A 20,557-nucleotide genomic window follows, 5' to 3' on the forward strand; every position below is an offset into this window, starting at 1 on the left:
AAGGTAAACATTCAATTATAATTTGTTTTAACCAAAAACATAAAAACAATTCAACTTAAAATCAATTATAAGATTATAAAACCATTTAAAGTAAGTAATAAAGCTTTCAAAGGCGTGAGTGACTGTAAATGAGCTTTTCTTCACCATAGATGGCTTTCGCTTTATGTTTCTCAAGGCAAATACTCAATTATAGTCTGTTTTAACCAAAAAGGTAAAAAAATTTAACGTAAAATCAATTATGAGATTATAAAACCATTTAGACTGAGTAGTAAGGCTTTCGAAGGCAGAGAGACTATAAATGGACTTTTCTGGCCAATGGATGGCTTTCGCATCACGTTTCCCAAGGTAAATATTCAATCATAATTTGTTTTAATAAGAAAAATGTAAAAAAATTCAACTTAAAATCAATTATGAGATTATAAAACCATTTCAAGCAAGTAATAAGGCTTTCAAGGCCATAAGTGACTACAAATGGACTTTACGTGTCAATAAATGGCTTTCGCTTCACGTTTCCTGAGGCAAATATTCAATTATAATCTATTTTAACTAAAAAATGTAAAAAAATTCAACTTAAAATCAATTATGAGATTATAAAACCATTTATAACGAGTAATAAGGCTTTCAAAGGCAAGAGTGACAACAAATGGACTTTTCTTGTCACTGGATGACTTCGCTTCACGTTTCCTGAGGTAAATATTCAATTATAATCTGTGTTAACCAAAAAATATAAACAAATTCAACTTAAAATCAATTATGAGATTATAAAACCATTTATAGAGGTAATATGGCTTTCAAAGGCATGAGTAACTTTAAATAAACTTTTCTTGTCAATGGATGGCTTTCGCCTCACATTTCCTAGAGCAAACATTCAATTATTATCTGTTTTAACCAAAAATATAAAAAATTGAACTTAAATTTAATTATAAGTTTATGAAACCATTTAGAGCGAGTGATAAGGTTTTCGAAGGCATGAGTGACTATAAATGGACTTTTCTTACCAATGGATGACTTTCACTTCATGTTTCCTAAGGTAAACATTCAATTATAATCAGTTTTAATATAAAATGGAAATAAAATTCAACTTAAAAGCAATTATGAGATTATAAAACTATTTAAAGTGACTAATAAGGCTTTCAAAGGCATGAGTGAGTTTAAATAAACTTTTCTTATCAATGGTGTCACGACCCGAAACTCCCCATCGAGCCCGTGACAACCGCCACGAGGCCTCGACAGACATTCTTCACCCCGAATGCCTATCGAAACCCCATAAGGCTTAGCATCAACTTTCGCATCTCCCCGGTGAGCAACAATTATAAAATCTCGCATTTAAAAAAATCATAAGTCATTTTCAAATAAGAACAATAAAATATTATTTTCTTGCTCATAGGGGCATTTTCGTAATTTTTCGTCAAAAATCTCAAAACTTGCTAAAAATGTAATAGGTAAGCAGAAAATATATTTAATGATTTAAAAACAAAATAAGTATCTAAAACGTTCATTTGAAAGCAAATTGTTAACAACTAGTACTATTCAAAAATAATTAATAAAATATTCTATTTTCTCATAAAATATATTTTTATAGAAATATTCGTAAATAATTTTTCGCACATGAAAGTAAAGTAAAAATTGTATGAATAGAAATACAGATAACCAAAATATAAGTTTTGATCTGCAATGACACGTAGGCTCCAATTGACCAAGAGGATGTAAGACTGTGAACTCTTACTTTCTATAATGCAGTTCCGAGCTTAGTTCTCGTCCTACTCGACTATCTACAAACTTTCCTGAGCCTGAAAAATGTATAGGAAGAAGGGGTGAGATTTTATAATCCCAGTGAGTAAACAGATACCATCTAAAGTATCTAAAGCCGAGTAAATGGAGACAATTAAAATAAGTCATCATACCGTAATTTCATTACCTTTCAATTCATTTCAACCAAATAAAATCAATCCATATAAATCGAGTAATCAATTTGGCTTATGAATTTCTTAAAACTTTGGCTCGTGCCAAAACTCATACTCGGTGATACCTTGCGCAGGGCATCTAACCGAGTCCGCCAAGGCTATTAAAATTTTGTATACACTTAAAATATATTTTAGTTTGAGAAAAATACAGCCGTTCCTTGGCGTTGGCTGAGTTCCCCTTCACGTGGTGGTTTGGCGTGAAGTGAACCCTAAGCTTTACCCCAGGAGATACCCTACGCGCCTCTCCGTTCGAGGTAATAATATAATGGAGTTTACCGTGCCCCTCTAATAGGCTGGTCCACGGAACCCCCCTCTGCAGTAAATAATTAATATATAATCCACCAATCAATAAAATTCATTCTAGCATGACATGGCAATTTATTACAACCTAGCCTCTCAAGGCTGAATACACAGTATAAATAACTCTAACACCAAAATCAGTTTAGCCATTCATGCTCATTTAATATCATAAGCCATTCAATTTAAAACCATAATTTACAACACAAGCAGACAGTCTCCAATTACTCTATTTTTAAAACCAGTATTCGATTTTTCAGAAAATTTATAAAATCATTTTATAAAATCACAATTTCTCCTAAAACATAGCAATTTACCATTTAAACCCATTTTTCATAAAATCACACAGTTGTATAAAATTACTCTAGATAATTAAGACGATAATAAGTTTACTCACAATGTCTAGAATGCAGACTTTCGAAGCACTCTATCTACTGGTCCTCGGATGCAATTTTCTTGCCTTTATTGGAGGACTCACCACCTTGACACAGTACAAAATCGAGAATTTCACTAAGTTGGTACTAAATCAAAATTAAACTAATTTAGACTACCAATGCATGATATGGAATGCAAAAATGCACTGGTAACTATCTAAACCCGGTATTGGCCTAATTCGTCTTATCACCCGATTAAATTCCTAACGGGTTCGTTTAAACTCCAATTTAATTCTTTTCAGTTTCTATACCTCAATTGCACCCAAATTAACTTAATGTCCCTCAGTGTGATGCAAATTATCAGTCCCAACAGCAAATTACGAAAATACCCCTAGTGGGTAAAAATTCGTATTTTTGCTCCGAAAATTCTCATTATTTTTCTAGGCTCATAATTCATTGTTCCTTAACCAATTCTCCTAGAATAAAATCAAACTCATCCTCACTCACTACATGGTAAATTCAGCCATTAATGGTTGGGGGAGAAAATAAATTCTTTTCTTGTTGTTTTGTTTCTAAATATGCTAAACTAACTAAAAACACTAACATAAATTAAAATCAAATAAATCCAACAACTTTCTCTCTCCTAACCCATTTTTTCAGAATTGAATTCATCATGAAAACATGTAATTTAATCATGAAAAATAAAGAGAAATGCTTGGGAATAAGAAAACTCAAGCTTAATAGAAAAAATCTCACCTTTTTCACTTAATTTCCTTGAAAATTCACACTTTTTCTTTGATTTTCTCTCTCTAGGGTTTTGTTTTCTCCTTTCTCTCTCTTGTTTCTTGCTTGGCCGAATGTTGAAGAAGAAGAATGGGTGGGCTGATTTTTTTTATGCCTTTTTATTGTTTAATGAAATAATATTATTTTATTCATATTTTAAATATTTTATTAATTCATTTCTTTTTTCTAGCCATCCACTTGTCCTATTTTCTTTCACCATGCATTCCCTTTGACTTATCCAAGTCTTAAGTGAAATTTCCAGATTTTTCCAAAGTTTTGGTGGAGCAAATTCTTCAAATTTACACTTTTGCCCCCGAACTTTTCAAAAATTATATTTTTGCCCCAAAAAATTGAAAATTTACCATAATGCATAATTTTCACTCCTCATACTCATTTCACACTCCAAATAATTAAATTTGATCAAAATCCTTTCAAAAATTAAATTTTTGATTCTAAGTGGCAAAATTACCATTTTACCCTTTTACTCCAAATTATACCGAAATTAAAATTTTTCACTTCTAAACCTCAAATCTTACTCCAATAAGTCAAATGGGGCCAAAAATCTTTTCTAAAAATTTCCATTTTGTCCCCAGGTGGCAAATGACCATTTTGCCCCTGGATAGCGAAAATTTCAATTTGACTCCAAATTGATCCTCGAACTCCGAATCACCATATTAAACCATTCTGAGACTTTAAAATTCTTAATTTCATTGTAAATTCTCTATTTGATCTAGTCGAGGCTTAAATCAACTTTATTGTACCTTTAGGTACAATACCGACTTTTGTAAATTTTTCGAAACTCTCCTAGCATGCAAACATGCTATCCATCACATGTATGTCATGATAAATATTTTTATAGAGTCGAGCTTGTCATCTTCTCCCCCACTTGGATCAACCATATGATCTTTCTTCTTGATTGACTTCGACATCCGGCTAAATATTAATATTTTAATAATATTTTATTAATAAAATATTATTTTATTCTAAAAATTTTATCTTGTCTCCTTGGTACCCAAAATACCTTATTATGCCTCACTTGACTTCCAAATCGCCTTTTATCTCACAAATTCTCCTCCGATAAAATTATTATTATTTTATTATTATTTTCTCACTTGCGAAACATTTTATCCTAAACTACTCCTTTCGTCTTTTATCACTTCTAAACATTTTAATTGACCTCAATTTGCATTCGATCAACTTTATTTATCACCATATCAAAGTATGGGGTATTTCAAATGGATTGCTTTCGCCTCACGTTTCTCTAGGTAAACATTCAATTATAATCTATTTTAACCAAAAATATACAAAAATTCAACTTAAAAGCAATTATAAGATTGTAAAACCATTTAAAGCGACTAATAAGGCTTTCGAAGGCATAAGTGACTTTAAATAAACTTTTCTTGTCAATGGTGCCATTTGCTTCACGTTTCCCGAGGTAAACATTAATTACAATCTGTTTTCACAAAAAATGTAAAAAACTTGAACTTAAAATCAATTATGAGGTTATAAAACCATTTAAAGTGAGTAATAAGGCTTTCGAAGGCATGAGTGATTATAAATGAACTTTTCTTCTTAATGGATGGATTTCACTTCACGTTTCTCAAGCCAAACATTCAATTATAATCCGTTTTAGCCAAAAAATATAAAAACATTCAACTTAAAATCAATTATGAGATTATAAAAATATATTAAAGCAAGTAATTAGGCTTTTGAAGGCATGAGTGACTACAAATGAACTTTTCGTGTCAATGTTTGGCTTTCGCTTCCCGTTTCCTAAGGCAAACATTCAATTATAATCTGTTTTAAGTAAAATTGTACCGAAATTCAACTTAAAACCATTTAAAGCGAGTAATAAGGCTTTTGAAGGCATGGGTAACTATAAACGGACTTTTCTTACCAATGGATGGCTTTCGCATCACGTTTTTAGAGGTAATTATTCAATTATAATATATTTTAACTAGAAAAATGTAAAAAAAATTCAACTTAAAATCTGTCAAACCCTGTTTTAGAAAATAATTACGACGTCATTTACATGCTCAATATAATGTTTGCATATTTAGAAAGTTCGAGAAATCGTTAAAAGATAATATTGCCCCTAATAGTACCATTAAGTCGATTAAGCCTCGAACTAGCTCAAATAGGAATTTTAAGGTAAAATTAAGAGTTTCACAGTCCAAGGATGACTCAAAATGGTAATTTGGAGTTCGATGATCAATTTGGAGTCAAACTGAAATTTTCACTATCTAAGGGCAAAATGGTCATTTGTCACTTGGGAACAAAATGAGAATTTTTAGAAAAGATTTTTTTGGCCCCATTTGACTTATTGGAGTATGATTTGAGGTTTAGAAGTGAAAAATTTTAATTTTGGTATAATTTAGAGTATAGGGGCGAAATGGTAATTTTGCCACCCGGGGGCAAAACGGTAAATTTTCACCCCAGACACTTGTCAAGACCAAGGGATTTTATTCATCATGGAAATGGATAAACATGAGAAATGTGTGGTGGAGAATTAAAGAATTAAAAGTCAAATATTTAAAATTTAAACCAATAAAGAAATGTCATGTGTCATGCTTTTATTATTTTATTGTTTCTTTATAAAAAAGGCATAAAAATCAGCCCATTTCTCCCATAGTGGTCGGCCAAACCAGAAGAGAAGAGAAACCAAGAAAGAAGAAACCCTAGGTGGGAAAAATCAAAGAGAAAGTGTTAGAATTCAAGGATTTGATCAAGCAAAGGTAAAATTTCTTTGATTTTGCTAGTGATTTACCTTACCCATGCATCTCTCCTTAATTTCCATGGTTGAAAAGCATGCTTTCATGGTGAATTCATGGCTGGTCAAAATGGGTATGGAGAGAAAATGATCTTGGATTGGTTTGATTTTTAGGTATGTTAGTGTTTTTAGGTGATTAATGATGTGTAGCATGAAAACAAGTGAAGAAAACCACCAAAGGTTTGGTGCCCATCAATAGTCGAATTCTCTAAGTGAATAATGAGGAAGAATGAGATGTTATTCTAGGTGATTTGATTAAGAAATAATAGTCTTTGGTGAATTGAGGGATTGGAAAAGAAATGGAGCAAGTTGGAGTGAAATTGAACGCATTGGCCAATTTATCTGATGAAAAATAGACTTAGGCCAATACCGAGTCTAGATGGCTACCCGTGCATTTTTCATTTCATATCATGCATATATATCGAGCCTGAAATAGCTTATGACTATTAGACACAATTTAATTGGAATATGTGACATGGATTATGGCTAGGTGGTGAGCCATTGGATATAGGTAAAGGACTGTACTCGCGGACTAAAAATAGGAGTATTTCTACTCCTAATACTATGAGTAAACTTATTATCGTCTTAATTATCTAGCGTAGTTTTATACAATTGTGTGATTTTATAAAAAATGGGTTTAAATGGTAAATTGCTATGTTTTAGGAGAAATTATGATTTTATAAATTTTCTAGAAAATTGAATACTGGTTTTGAAAATAGAGTAATTGGAGATTGCCTGCTTGTGTTATAAATTGTGTTTTAAATTATATGGCTTATAGCAATATGTGAGCATGAATGGCAAAGTCGGTATTTGTATCAAAATTATATATACTACGTATTCAGCCTTGAGAGGTTAGATTGCGATAAATTGCCATTTCATGCAGATAAAGATTTTATAAATCAGGTGGTAGATAAAATAATCCATAATCCTTGCAGTGGAGGTTCTGTGGACCAACCTAAGAAAGAGGGCACAGAATCAGATATACCTTACCTCTATCGGAGAGCCGTGTGGAGGGTTTCTCTAGAGGTAAGATTTGAGTGCACTTCACGTGGACCACCACGTGAGAGTGAGACTCAGCCAACGCCAAGGCATGGCTAGAATTTCGGATGTAAAGACATTTAACAGCCTTGGTGGTCTCAATCAGATGCCTAGGCCAAGGCATCCTCAGGAATGATTTTGGCAAGAGCCAAATTTTTGTGAGATATATAAGCCATGTTGATTAATTGAGTAAACTGAATATTCATGTTATGAAACATATATTGGAAAAAAATATTTTAATTCGTCTCAATTTACTCTCCTTTAGATAGTTTAGATGTTGTCTGTTTACTCACTGGGATTATGTAATCTCACCCCTCTTCCTATCCATTTTTTAGGCTCGGGACAGTTTGTTGATAGTTGATTAAGACAGGAATTAATCTCGGAGTTGCATCCTAGAAAGTAAGGGTTCGTAGCCCTACACCTTCTTGGTCAGTTGGGGGCCCACGTGTTATTGTAAAAGTAATTTTATACTTCAGTTATCTGCTTTAAAGTTTTGGTATTTTTGAAGAAAAATTACGAAGATGCTTCTGTGAGCCAGAAAATAATATTATATTGTTTTGATTTGGAAATGACTTAAGATTTCTTGAAATGAGAGATTTAATAACTGTCGCTCACCAGGGAGATGCGAAAGCTGATGCTAAGCCTTGTGAGGTTTCGATCAACATTTCGGGAAATAAGTGCCTAACGGGACGTCGCGACGGTTGTCATGGGCCCGATGGGAGTTCCGGGTCGTGACAAAATCAAATATGAGATTATAAAATCATTTAAAGCAAGTAATAAGGCTTTCGAAGGTGTGAGTGACTACAAACGGACTTTTCGTGTTAATGGATGGCTTTCAGTTCACGTTTCCTGAGGCAAATATTCAATTATAATTGTTTTATCCAAAAAAGGTAAGAAAATTCAACTTAAAATCAATTATGAGATTATAAAACCATTTATAGCAAGTAATAAGGCTTTCGAAAGCATGAGTGACCACAAATGGACTTTTCTTGTTAGTGGATGACTTTCGCTTCATGTTTCCTGATGCAAACATTCAATTATAATATGTTTTAATGAAAAAATGTAAACAAATTTAACTTAAAATCAATTATGAGATTATAAAACCATTCAAAGTGAGTAATAAGGCTTTTGAAGGCATGAGTCCTATAAATAAACTTTTGTTGTCAATGGATGGCTTTTGCTTCACGTTTCCTGAGGTAAACATTCAATTATAATCTGTTTTAACCAAAAATGTATAAAAATTCAATTTAAAATCTATTATCAGATTTTAAAACCATTTATAGTGAGTAATATGGCTTTCAAGGGCATGAGCGACTTTAAATAAACTTTTCTTGTCAATGGACGGCTTTCACCTCACATTTCCCAAAGAAAACATTCAATTATAATCTGTTTTAACTAAAAATGAAAAAAAATACAACTTTCAATCATTTATGAGATTATAAAACCATTCAAAGTGAGTAATAAGGCTTTTGAAGGTATGAGTGACTACAAGTGGACTTTTCCTGTCAATGGATGGCTTTCGCTTCACGTTTCCTAAGGCAACCATTCAATTATAATCTTTTTTAACCAAAAAATGTAAAAACATTCAACTCAAAATCAATTATGTGATTATAAACTTATTCAAAGTGAGTAATAAGGCTTTTGAAGGCAAGAGTGACTATAAATAAACTTTTCTTCTTATTGGATGGCTTTCGCTTCACATTTCTTAAGGTAAACGTGCAATTATAATCTATTTTAACCAAAAAGGTAAAAACATTCAACTTAAAATCAATTATGAGATTATAAAACCATTTATAGCGAGTAAGAAGGCTTTCGAAGACATTAGTGACTTTAAATAAACTTTTCTTCCCAATGGATGGCTTTCACCTCTTGTTTCCCAAGGCAAACATTCAATTATAATATGTTTCAATGTAAAACATGACCCTATAAACATATGTCATGACATACATGCACTGAGTAGCATGTTATTACGCTAGAAAAGTCTTAAGAATAGACGAAACTCGGTATTGTATCTAATTGTACACTTGAGTTGATTTAACCTCGAACTAGTTCAAATAAGAATCGTAGGATGAAATTTAATATTTTACAGTCCAGGAATGACTAAAAATGATTGTTCGGAGTTCGAGGGTTCATTTGGGGTAAAATTGGAAATTTTGATGTTCAAGGGTAAAATCGTAATTTTACCACTCGCGGACAACATTTGAGATTTTGAGAGAATTTAGATCAAATCTGACAAATTGGGGAATGGTATGAGTATAAGGGATGAAAAATATGTCTATGGATAATTTTTCAGTTTTTTTGGGCAAAAATGTAATTTTTTACTTTTACGGGGGTAAAAGTGTAAATTTTAAAAATTACTCCACCAAGACTTTGGATAAGTCTGAGAATTTTATCTAAGCTATGGATATGTGGGACAAGTGTATGGTGAAAATTTGGAAATAAATGGATGAAATTTTAAAAACGAGCCAATGGGAAAGTGACACATGGCATTTTTTTATGAGTTAATTTTTTTTAATAAAAAGTCAGCCCATTTAAACCCCATGTTAAGTGCTGGCCGGCCGTAAGGAAAGAACAAGAGAGAAATAGAGACGAAAGGAAGAAAAGAGAAAAACAAAGGAAAACTAGAAAATTCAAAGGGAAAATCACGTTTTTCTTCCGTTTACGCGTCTAACAGTAAGATTTTTTTTATTTTAGCTTGATTTCTACCTTTCCTATGCCTTTATTTCCATTAAGAATGCTTGAGGAGAGAGGTCAAAAAGTGAAACCAAGGGTTGGCTGAAATTCTAGGGGAGAGATTTTGGAATTTTTAGGTTTTGATTTTTAGTTAAATTGGTAGTTTTAGTTAGTTAAATGTGTATAGAAATTAAATTGGGCAAGAAAGCATGAAATTTTCACAATACCCACCCTTGGCTGAATATGCATTGATGTACAATGATGATGAACTGATTTTTATTCTAAGAAAAATGAAGAGAAAATGATGAAAAATGGTTAAATGTGATAGAAAAACAAAGTGAAAAATTAGTCGAGTAAATGTCCCATTTTTGGCCGAATTTTCCAATGAGGAAAGTGAACTGATTTTGGTGATTTTAGAAGGTTATTGGCTAATATTTAATGGTTAGAAATGTTGGAGAGAAAATGGGACAATTTAGAGCTAAAATGGAGCGCGTTAGCAATTTAACGGGTAAAGTGCCAAAAATAGGTTAATACCGCGTTTAACCCGTTTTAGGCTATTGCATTTCATACCATGCATTAGTATAGGATTTAAGTCAATTATATAGAGATTTAACATCAATGTGGTGAATTAGGTAAATTTTGAAATGTGTTTAGGAGGAGAGCCTTCCGGTAAAGGCAAGGAAGTCGTACCCGACGAACAGTGATCGGGGCACTTAAAAAATCAGTTAATTTGTACAAACGGTGAGTAAACCTATTATTATTGTAAATTATCTAGAGTTTATTTTTAAATGCTCTTTATATATTTTATGAAATGAAAACGAGATTAAAACGAGATATTTGATGTTTAGAAATAAATGTGACAAATAAAAATATATTGTGTTGATTATGAAATTAAGTAATTGGAGGCTGACAATTATTTTGAAATATATATTTTCCTATGAATGGCTTATGAAATATGAGTATAGGTGGCTATATTTGATAAATTGCATTGGGAATTTATGTAAGCTGTTTTTATTATGCAGGCTGGGTAAATAAATAAAAGCCACGTTATACTGTTGAAATTTTATTAAAATTAATGGGTTCAGTCACTGCAATGAGAGTTTTCGTGGACTGCCTATTCGAGGGGCACGGTAAACTCGGTTATATAATTACTCCGGTAGTAGAGGCGAGGAGGGTAACTCCCAGGGTAGTATTAGAGCTCATTTCACGTTGAACCCCCACGTGATTGTGTAACTCGACCAACGCCAAGGAACGACTTGTTTTAAAAATAAAAATGTGTTTCACATGTAAATATCTTAACAACCTTGGCGGACTCGATTAGATGCCTCAGCCAAGGTATCCCCGAGGATTAGTTTTGGCTCGAGCCTTGTTTTTAATAAAAATCAGAAGCCTTAACAACTGTTTTGGTAAATTACAAATATTTTATGGTTTAAGAAATAAATTGAAAATCTTATGAAATGGTTTGTAATTTGTTGTTTAAACTTGCCTCCATGTTACTTGCCTTTAGATATTTATGATAATGTCTGTTTACTCATTGGGATTGCAAAATCTCACCCACCTCCTTTCCAAATATTTCAGGCCTGTGGTAGCTTGTAGATACCGATTTTGTCGAGGATTCCAATTGACCCCTCTATCTCACAGGCAGTAGGTTACTATCACCAACACTTGGTGTATTTAGGGGCCATTTGTCATTGTAATTATTATTGTACATTATAACTTTGTAAATTATTATATATATGAATTTATTTTACTTCCACATTACAAAAGATTACTTACACGTGTTTCTATAAATATTGTTTTATATAAAAATGCTATATTTTTGTCTTTTGATTTACTTGAGCCGAAAACGATTAGAAATTGTTTAAAACTGATATGTAAGCCTTGCGGGGTTCTGACTAGTATTTCGAGTAATGAGTATCAATCCGGGAGTCGCGGAGGTTGTCATGGGCCCGAGGGAGGTTCCGGGTCGTGACATTCAACCAAAAATGTAAAAAAATTCAACTTAAAATCAATTATGAGGTCATAAAACCATTTCAAGAAAGTAACAAGGCTTTCGAAGGCATGAGTGACTTTAAATAACCTTTTCTGATCAATGGATGGCTTTTACCTCACGTTTCTCGAGATAAGCATTCAATTATAATATGTTTTAACCAAAAATGTTAAAAAATTAAACTTAAAATCAATTATGAGGTTATAAAATTATTTAAAGCGAGTAATAAGGCTTTCGAAGGCCTGAGTGACTATAAATGAACTTTCTTTCTTAATGGATGGCTTTCGCTTCACGTTTCTCAAGGCAAACATTCAATCATAATCCGTTTTAACCAAAAAATGTAAAAAAATTCAACTTAAAAGCTATTATGAGAGTATAAAACCATTTAAAGTGACTAATAAAGCTTTCAAAGGTATGCGTGACTTTAAATAAACTTTTCATATCAATGGCTTGCTTTCACCTCACGTTTCCCTAGGTAAACATTCAATTATAATCTGGTTTAACCAAAAATGTAAAAAAAATTGAACTTAAAATCAATTATGAGGTTATAAAACCATTTAAAACGAGTAATAAGGCTTTTAAAGACATGAGGGACTATAAATGGACTTTTCTTCTCAATGGATGACTTCCGCTTCATGTTTTTCGAGGTAAACATTCAATTATAATATGTTTTAACCAAAAATGGAAAAAAATTCCACTCAAAAGCAATTATGAGATTATAAAACTATTTAAAGTGACTAATAAGGCTTTCGAAGGTATGAGTGACTTTAAATAACCTTTTCTTATCAATGGATGGCTTTCGCCTCACGTTTCCCCAAGCAAACATTCAATTATAATCTGCTTTTACCAAAAATTGTAAAAAAATTCAACTTGAAATCAATTATGAGATTATAAAACTATTTATAGTAGGTAATAAGGCTTTTAAAGGGGTAAGTGACTTTCAGTAAACTTTTCTTATCAATGGATGGCTTTCACCTCACATTTCTTGAGGCAAACATTCAATTATAATCTGTTTCAACCAAAAATGTAAAAAAATTGAACTTAAAATCAATTATGAGGTTATAAAACCATTTAAAGCAAGTAATAAGGTTTTCGAAGGCATGAGTGACTATAAATGGACTTTTCTTATTAATGGGTGCCTTTCGCTTCACGTTTCTTGAGGTAAACATTCAATTATAATCTACTTTAACCAAAACTGTACAAATATTCAACTTAAAAGCAATTATGAGATTATAAAACCATTTAAAGCGACTAATAAGGCTTTTCGAAGGCATAAATGACTTTAAATAAATTTTTCTTATCAATGGATGGCTTTCGCCTCATGTTTCTCGAGGTAAACATTAACTACAATCTGTTTTAACCAAAAATGTAAAAAAATTGAACTTAAAATCAATTATGTGGTTATAAAACCATTTAAAGCAAGTAATAAGGCTTTCAAAGTCATGAGTGACTATAAATGGACTTTTCTTGTTAATGGATGCGTTTCGCTTCATGTTTCTTGAGGTAAACATTCAACTATAATCTCTTTTAACCAAAAATGTATAAAAATTCAACTTAAAAGCAATTATGAGATTAAAAAATCATTTAAAGCGACTAATAAGGCTTTCGAAGGTATGAGTGAATTTAAATAAACTTTTCTTATCAATGGATGGGTTTTGCCTCAAGTTTTTCGAGGTAAACATCAATTAAAATATGTTTTAACCAAAAATGTAAAAAAAATTGAACTTAAAATCAATTATGTGGTTATAAAACTATTTAAAGCAAGTAATAAGGCTTTTGAAGGTATGAGTGACTATAAATGAACTTTTCTTCTTAATGGATGGCTTTCACTTCACATTTCTCGAGGCAAACATTCAATTAAAATTCGTTTTAACTGAAAAATTATAAAAAAATTCAACTTAAAATCAATTATGAGATTATAAAACCATTTAAAGCGAGCAATAAGGCTTTCGAAGGCATGAGTGCCTATAAATGGACTTTTCTTGTCAATACATGACATTCGAATCATGTTTCCTGAGGTAAACATTCAATTATAATATGTTTTAACCAAAAACATAAAAAAATTCAACTTAAAAACATTTAGGAGATTATAAAACTATTTAAAGAGAGTAATAAGGCTTTTAAAGGCATAAGTGACTACAAATAGACTTTTTGTCATGACCCGGTACTCTCCTCTAGCCTGTGACAACCGTCGCGGTGTTTCGATCGACACTCATTACCCGAAATGTCAACCGAAACCCCACAAGGCTTTAATATCAGTTTCTCATTTCCCCTGTGCAATTACAACACACTGAACCCGCTTATTATAACATAGTCCCCTAGTTAATGTGTTTGCTCGGGAATCATCTTCTCTGATACAATTTGTCTCATAAACCAAAATTTTATTTATTTAGCTTTGCATTTGAAATCATATCAAAAACTCACATACTATGATAAGTAATAATTCCCAACAAACATCATCAATTCAAATGACCTTTTATACCTTGTCAAAATCTAGGGTTATCACCCCAAAAGTTCATCACGTTAATCGGTGTCCATTTCTTAGTACTGCAAAATATATTCATTGCTAGATCTGGTAATTGCTTGAATCATTAATGACTTTCCACATCAGTCTTTAGTAATTATTTAAGATGATCAACCATGCCATTAAGATAAATATCTTTCCTTAATAGTCATAGTGCTAGTCCACCTCTGTCCTACCAAAAGATTCTCATATACATGCAATCATTTAAACAACTACTTTATAATCCATTCTAGTCATACACTTTAAAAGCCAAACTATTAACTTCTTTGTACAAATAACTATTATCTCCTTTACTCTACATCTACCTAGAGTTAAAGTAGTACAAAATCCTATGAAAATATTACATGTCATTAGGATCATCATCTTAATCTAATCTTATCGGAAGATTATACTCCAAGTCCTTTTTAAGATTTTCTTCCGAGTTCTCCTCCTCTTGAGATTTTTTCCTTTGTTCCTCAATCTACGCTTGTTGTATTCTCCTACATTCCTCCTCACTCACCGGTGCAGCATTTCTTCCACAACCGGGATGAAAATGTCATACAACGTTCACCTTCCTATGGAGATAACTTGAAACAGTTATTTTCTCCTTATTCTTTTCCTATTGCTCCTTTACATTCATCCCACAGCCTGGAGGATAGTGTCGAACAACTGACACACCCTTCCTAGGACGAATACCTCCCCTTGCAATTGCCTTCCTCGCCCATTCTCTATGGTACTCTTCAGGTTGTTTCAAAAGGAAATCTTTTACAGTTTTTGGAGTATTGGAGCTGCTCCCACTTTCAAAATTCTCGCTACTCTCGAAGCTTTCCTTATTACTATTAGCACTTTCTGAACTACTTGGTTCAGATTGCCATCAGCTCCTAACAGTAGAATCTAATGATCCCTCACTAGCATTATGAGGGGTATCAAGACTACCACCTTTTCTAGACATGGTGTGTGTGTCACTAGCGCACCTCAAAACATATATGCAACCAAGTAGTAATTACTTAATCATTTACGCATCACCAAAACAAGAGGGTTTCTATATGCAAATGCATTGCATTTGACTCAACCTAACCTAACTTAACTCAGGGCCACACTGACACTGTAAATTTTAAAACAACGTTAAATCCAAAAGCTCTGATTCTAAAAATCAAAAACTTTGATACCACTCTAATTGTCACGACCCGGTACTCCCTTCGAGCCTATGACAACTGGCACAGTGTCCCAATCGACACTCATTACTCGAAATGTCAATCGGAACCCCGCAAGGCTTTAATATCAGTTTCTCATTTCCCCTGTGAGTAACCGCTGCCAAATATCATGTTCTAAAAGATTTTAAGCTATTTCGAACTTAAATCAATAAAAAAAATGATTTCTGTCTCACAGGGGCATTTTGGTCATTTTTCCTCAAAAATCTCAAAACCAGCTAAATATGTAGTATGCAAGTGGAAAACACATATTTCATAATCAAAAATAAGTTTAAATGTCTAAAACCTTCATTTAAAATGAAATTATGACTATTTGAATATAATAAAAATATTCTATTTCCTTATAAAATAATATTTATAGAGTTACTGGTAAATAATTTTTGTAGCGTAAAAGCTAAATAAATTCATACATACTGTAATATAGATAACCAAAGTATAAAATTTAATTTACAATTACACGTGGGCCCACGAACGACTAAAAGTATCAAAAACGGCAAACCTATAATTTTTTAAGATGCAAGTCCAACTGTAGCCCTTAACAAAGTGAGCTATCTACCGACTATCCTGAGCCTGAAATGGGTGAAAATGAGGGTGGTGAGATTATATAATCCCAGTGAGTAAACAAATACCATCTAAAATATCTAAAACTAAGTAAATGGAGACAGATTAAAATAGATCATCATACTGTAATTTATCACCTTTCAACTCATTTCAACCAAATAAAATCAATTCATATAAATCGAGTAATCAACATGGCTTATGAATTTCTTAAAACTTTGGCTCGTGCCAAAATCATTATCATACTCAATTATCAGGGATACCTTGGCCGAGGGCTATCCCAACTAAGTCCGCCAAGGCTGTTAAAAAGTTATGTACGCATAAATCAAGTTTTTATTTTAAAAACATAGTCGTTCTTTGGCGTTGGCTGAGTTCACCCTCACGTGGTGGTTTGGCGTGAAGTGAACTTTAAAAGTGTACCTCGGGAGTTACCCTACATGCCTCTCCGATAGAGGTAAGAATATAATAGAGTTACCATGCCCCTCTAATAGGCTGGTCCACGAAAACCCGTCCACTGCAGCGACTAATCAATAACCCACCAATTCAATAAAATTTAACAGCATGACATGGTAATTTTATCATTATCCAGCCTATCAAGGATAACAACAGTTTATACATTTACAACACAAATACTAATTCAGCCATTCATGCCAATATTGCCATAAGCCAATCAATAAGAACCATAAATTCACAATTCATCAAATGGTCTCCAATTACTCTATTTTCAAAGCCATCATTCAATTTCAAGACAATTTATAAAATCATTTCATTTAAACACATTTTGTTTATAAAACATAAAGATTTACCATTTAAACTCATTTTTCATAAAATCACAAAATCAAATAAAAACCACTTTAGATAATTAAGACGATAGTAAGGTTACTCACTATTTCGGGGAGTCGAATTCCAAGTACTTCGATTCTTGATCCTCGGGTACTATCTCTTTACTTTTGCCAGAATGCTCACCACCTAGACATAATGCACAATAAGCCATTTACTACATTTGTGCTAAATTGTTATAAAACCAATTCAAGCTTTATACTAATGTATGAAATGCGATGCAAATTGTTTGGATTATCGTCTAAACACGGTACTCTACACAAATTCAATTGTGTACCTAAATAAAACGATATTGGCCTAATTCGATCTATCACTCTATTAATTGGCCAAAATGTCCAATTTAACTCCAAATAATTCCATTTTTCTTCTAATTCTCCAAATCATCAAACACAAATTAAATAACTTGAAATATGGCAAAATCATCCTCACATTTTCTCTTGAAAAGTTCGACCATGGTGGGTGCATCAATATTATGATTTTTCCTACTTGATTCTCACACCATAAATCACTAATTCCTAACCAAATCACTTGAAATAAAATCAAAATCATCATCAATAGTCCACATGGAGAATTTAGTCAATGATGGGTGATGGGAGAAAATGAATTTTTCTTGTTGGCTTTTCATGCTACACATCACTAATCAACTAAAAACACTAAAATACCTTAAAATCTAACCAAATCAAGCATCAAAACTCCTCCCCCCATGTTCGGCCAGCAAGGGTATCCTCATGCAAACTTGATTCTCAACCATGGAAAATGAAAAAGAATGCATAGGAAAGGTAGAACACAAGCTAGAATTGAAAAATCTTACTTTTTGTCACTTGTTTTCTTGAATTTTCACACTTTTCCCTTGAATTTTTCCATCTAGGGTTTTTGTTCTTCTTTTCTTCCTTTGACCAGCCATATGAAGAGAAATGAACTGATTTTGTGCTAATTTATAAGGAAAATAATAAATGGATGAGAATTTGACACATGTCACCATTCCATTGGTCCATGTGTCATTCTTACTCATTAAGCAATCTCTCTACACCATATAAATTTTCTCAATTATCCATGATAATATTGGGTAAAATCCATGTGTTGGACAAGTGTTGGGTGGTGTAAAATTATAATTTTGCCCCTGGGGTGGCAAAATGACTATTTTGCCCTTATGCTCGAAAAAATGTCGAAATTAAAATTTCACTTCTCAAACTCTAATTATGTTCTAAATAGTCAATCTTGATCAAAAACTTCTTCCAACGTTCCAATTTTAACCTCGGGTGGCAAAATGACCATTTTGTCCCTAGATCATGAAAATTTCAATTTTACTCCGAATCACCATTTTAAGTCATTCTGGGGTTTTAAAATTCTCAATTTCATCTTAAAATCTCTATTTGGACTAGTTTGAGGTTTAATTCAACTTAATTGTACTATTTGGTATAATACCGTTCTTAATGATTTTCAAGGTACCCAAGTAAGCAAACATGCATTCTTATGTAGGAATGGCATAATAAACATATTGTAGAGTCAAGCTTGACACTTTTCATGTCAATAGATGACTTTTGCTTCACGTTTCCCAAGGCAAACATTCAATTATAATCTATTTTAACTAAACAATGTAAAGAAATTCAAATTATAAGACTATAAAACCATTTATAGTGAGTAATAAGGGTTTCAAAGCCATGACTGCCTATAAATGGACTTTTCTTGTCAATGGATGACTTTCGCTTCATGTTTCCTCACGTAAACATTCAATTATAATTTGTTTTAACCAAAAACATAAAAAAATTCATCTTAAAATCAATTGTGAGATTATAAAACCATTTAAAGCAAGTATAAGTCTTTAAAGCCATGAGTAACTACAAATGGACTTTTCGTATCAATGGATGGCTTTCGCTTCATGTTTCTTAAGGAAAACATTCAATTGTAATCTGTTTTAACCAAAAACATAAAAAAAATTCAACTTAAAAACATTTACGAGATTTTAAAACCATTTAAAGCAAGTAATAAGGTTTTTGAAGACATGGGTGACTACAAATGGATTTTTCATATCAATGGATGGCTTTTGCTTGACGTTTCTCAAGGCAAACATTCAATTATAATCTATTTTAACCAAAAAATGCAAAGAAATTCAACTTAAAATCAATTATAAGATTATAAAATAATTGATAGTGAGTAATAAAGGTTTTGAAGCCATGACTACCTATAAATGGACTTTTCTTACCAATGGATGACTTTGGCTTCATATTTTCTGAGGTAAACATTCAATTATAATCTGTTTTAACCAAAAATGTAAAAAAATTCAACTTAAAATGAATTACGAGATTATAAAACCATTTAAAGAGAGTAATAAGGCTTTTGAAGGCATGAGTGACTATAAATGGACTTTTCTTATTAATGGATGCCTTTCGCTTCACGTTTCTCTAGGTAAACATTCAATTATAATCTTTTTTAACCAAAAATGTAAAAAAATTCAACTTAAATTCAATTATGAGATTATAAAACCATTTGTAACGAGCGATAAGCGTTTCGAAGCCATGACTACCTATAAATGGACTTTTCTCGTCAATGGATAACTTTCGCTTCATGCTTCTTGAGGTAAACATTCAATTATAATCTGTTTTAACAAAAAACAAAAAAAAATTCATCTTAAAATCAATTATGAGATTATAAAACCATTTAAAGCGAGTAATAAGTCTTTCAAAGGCATGAGTGACTACAAATGGACTTTTCATGTCAATGGATGGCTTTCGCTTCATGTTTCCTGAGGCAAACAGTCAATTATAATATGTTTTAACTAAAAAATGTAAAAAAATTCAACTTAAAATCAATTATGGGATTATAAAACCATTTAAAGAGAGTAATAAGGTTTTCGAAGGGATGAGTGACTATAAATGGACTTTTCTTCTCAATGGATGGCTTTCACTTCACGTTTCCCAAGCTAACCATTCAATTATAATCTGTTTTAACCAAAAATACAAAGAAATTCAACTTAAAATTAATTATGAGACTATAAAACCATTTATAGCGAGTAATAAGGCTTTTGAAGGCATGAGTGACTATAAATGGGTTTTTTGTGTCAATGGATGGCTTTTGCTTAACATTTCTCGAGGCAAACATTCAATTATAATCTATTTTAACTAAAAAATGTAAAGAAATTTAACTTAAAATCAATTATGAGATTATAAAACAATTTATAGCGAGTAATAAGGCTTTCGAAGGTATGGGTGACTAGAAATGGACTTTTAGTGTTAATGGATGGCTTTCACTTCATGTTTCCTGAGGCAAATAGTAAATTATAATCTATTTTAACTAAAAAATGTAAAAAATTTCAACTTAAATTCAATTACGAGATTATAAAACCATTTAAAAAGAGTAATAAGGCTTTCAAAGGGATGAGTGATCATAAATGAACTTTTCTTCTCAATGGATGGCTTTGACTTCACGTTTCCCAAGCTAAACATTCAATCATAATCTGTTTTAACCACAAATGCAAAGAAATTCTGTCACGACCCCGAACCTCCCTCAAACCCATGACAACCACCGCGACGTCCCAATTGACAATCATTACCCGGAA

General features: G+C 32.0%; 1 long non-coding RNA gene across 1 annotated transcript; it reads right to left on the reverse strand.

Moving 5' to 3' along the window:
* Positions 1-1,684: 1,684 nt before the first annotated feature.
* Positions 1,685-3,501, reverse strand: LOC148763137 (uncharacterized). Its single transcript, XR_016025729.1, has 3 exons — positions 3,392-3,501; positions 2,659-2,742; positions 1,685-1,790 (listed from the first exon to the last, which is right to left on the reverse strand). It is a non-coding gene; the product is annotated as an uncharacterized LOC148763137 (long non-coding RNA).
* Between the last annotated feature and the right edge of the window lie 17,056 nt (positions 3,502-20,557).

The sequence above is a fragment of the Theobroma cacao genome, chromosome 4, assembly GCF_053813885.1.
Source record: "Theobroma cacao isolate CCN51 chromosome 4, ASM5381388v1, whole genome shotgun sequence".
NCBI classification, from domain to species: domain Eukaryota; kingdom Viridiplantae; phylum Streptophyta; class Magnoliopsida; order Malvales; family Malvaceae; genus Theobroma; species Theobroma cacao.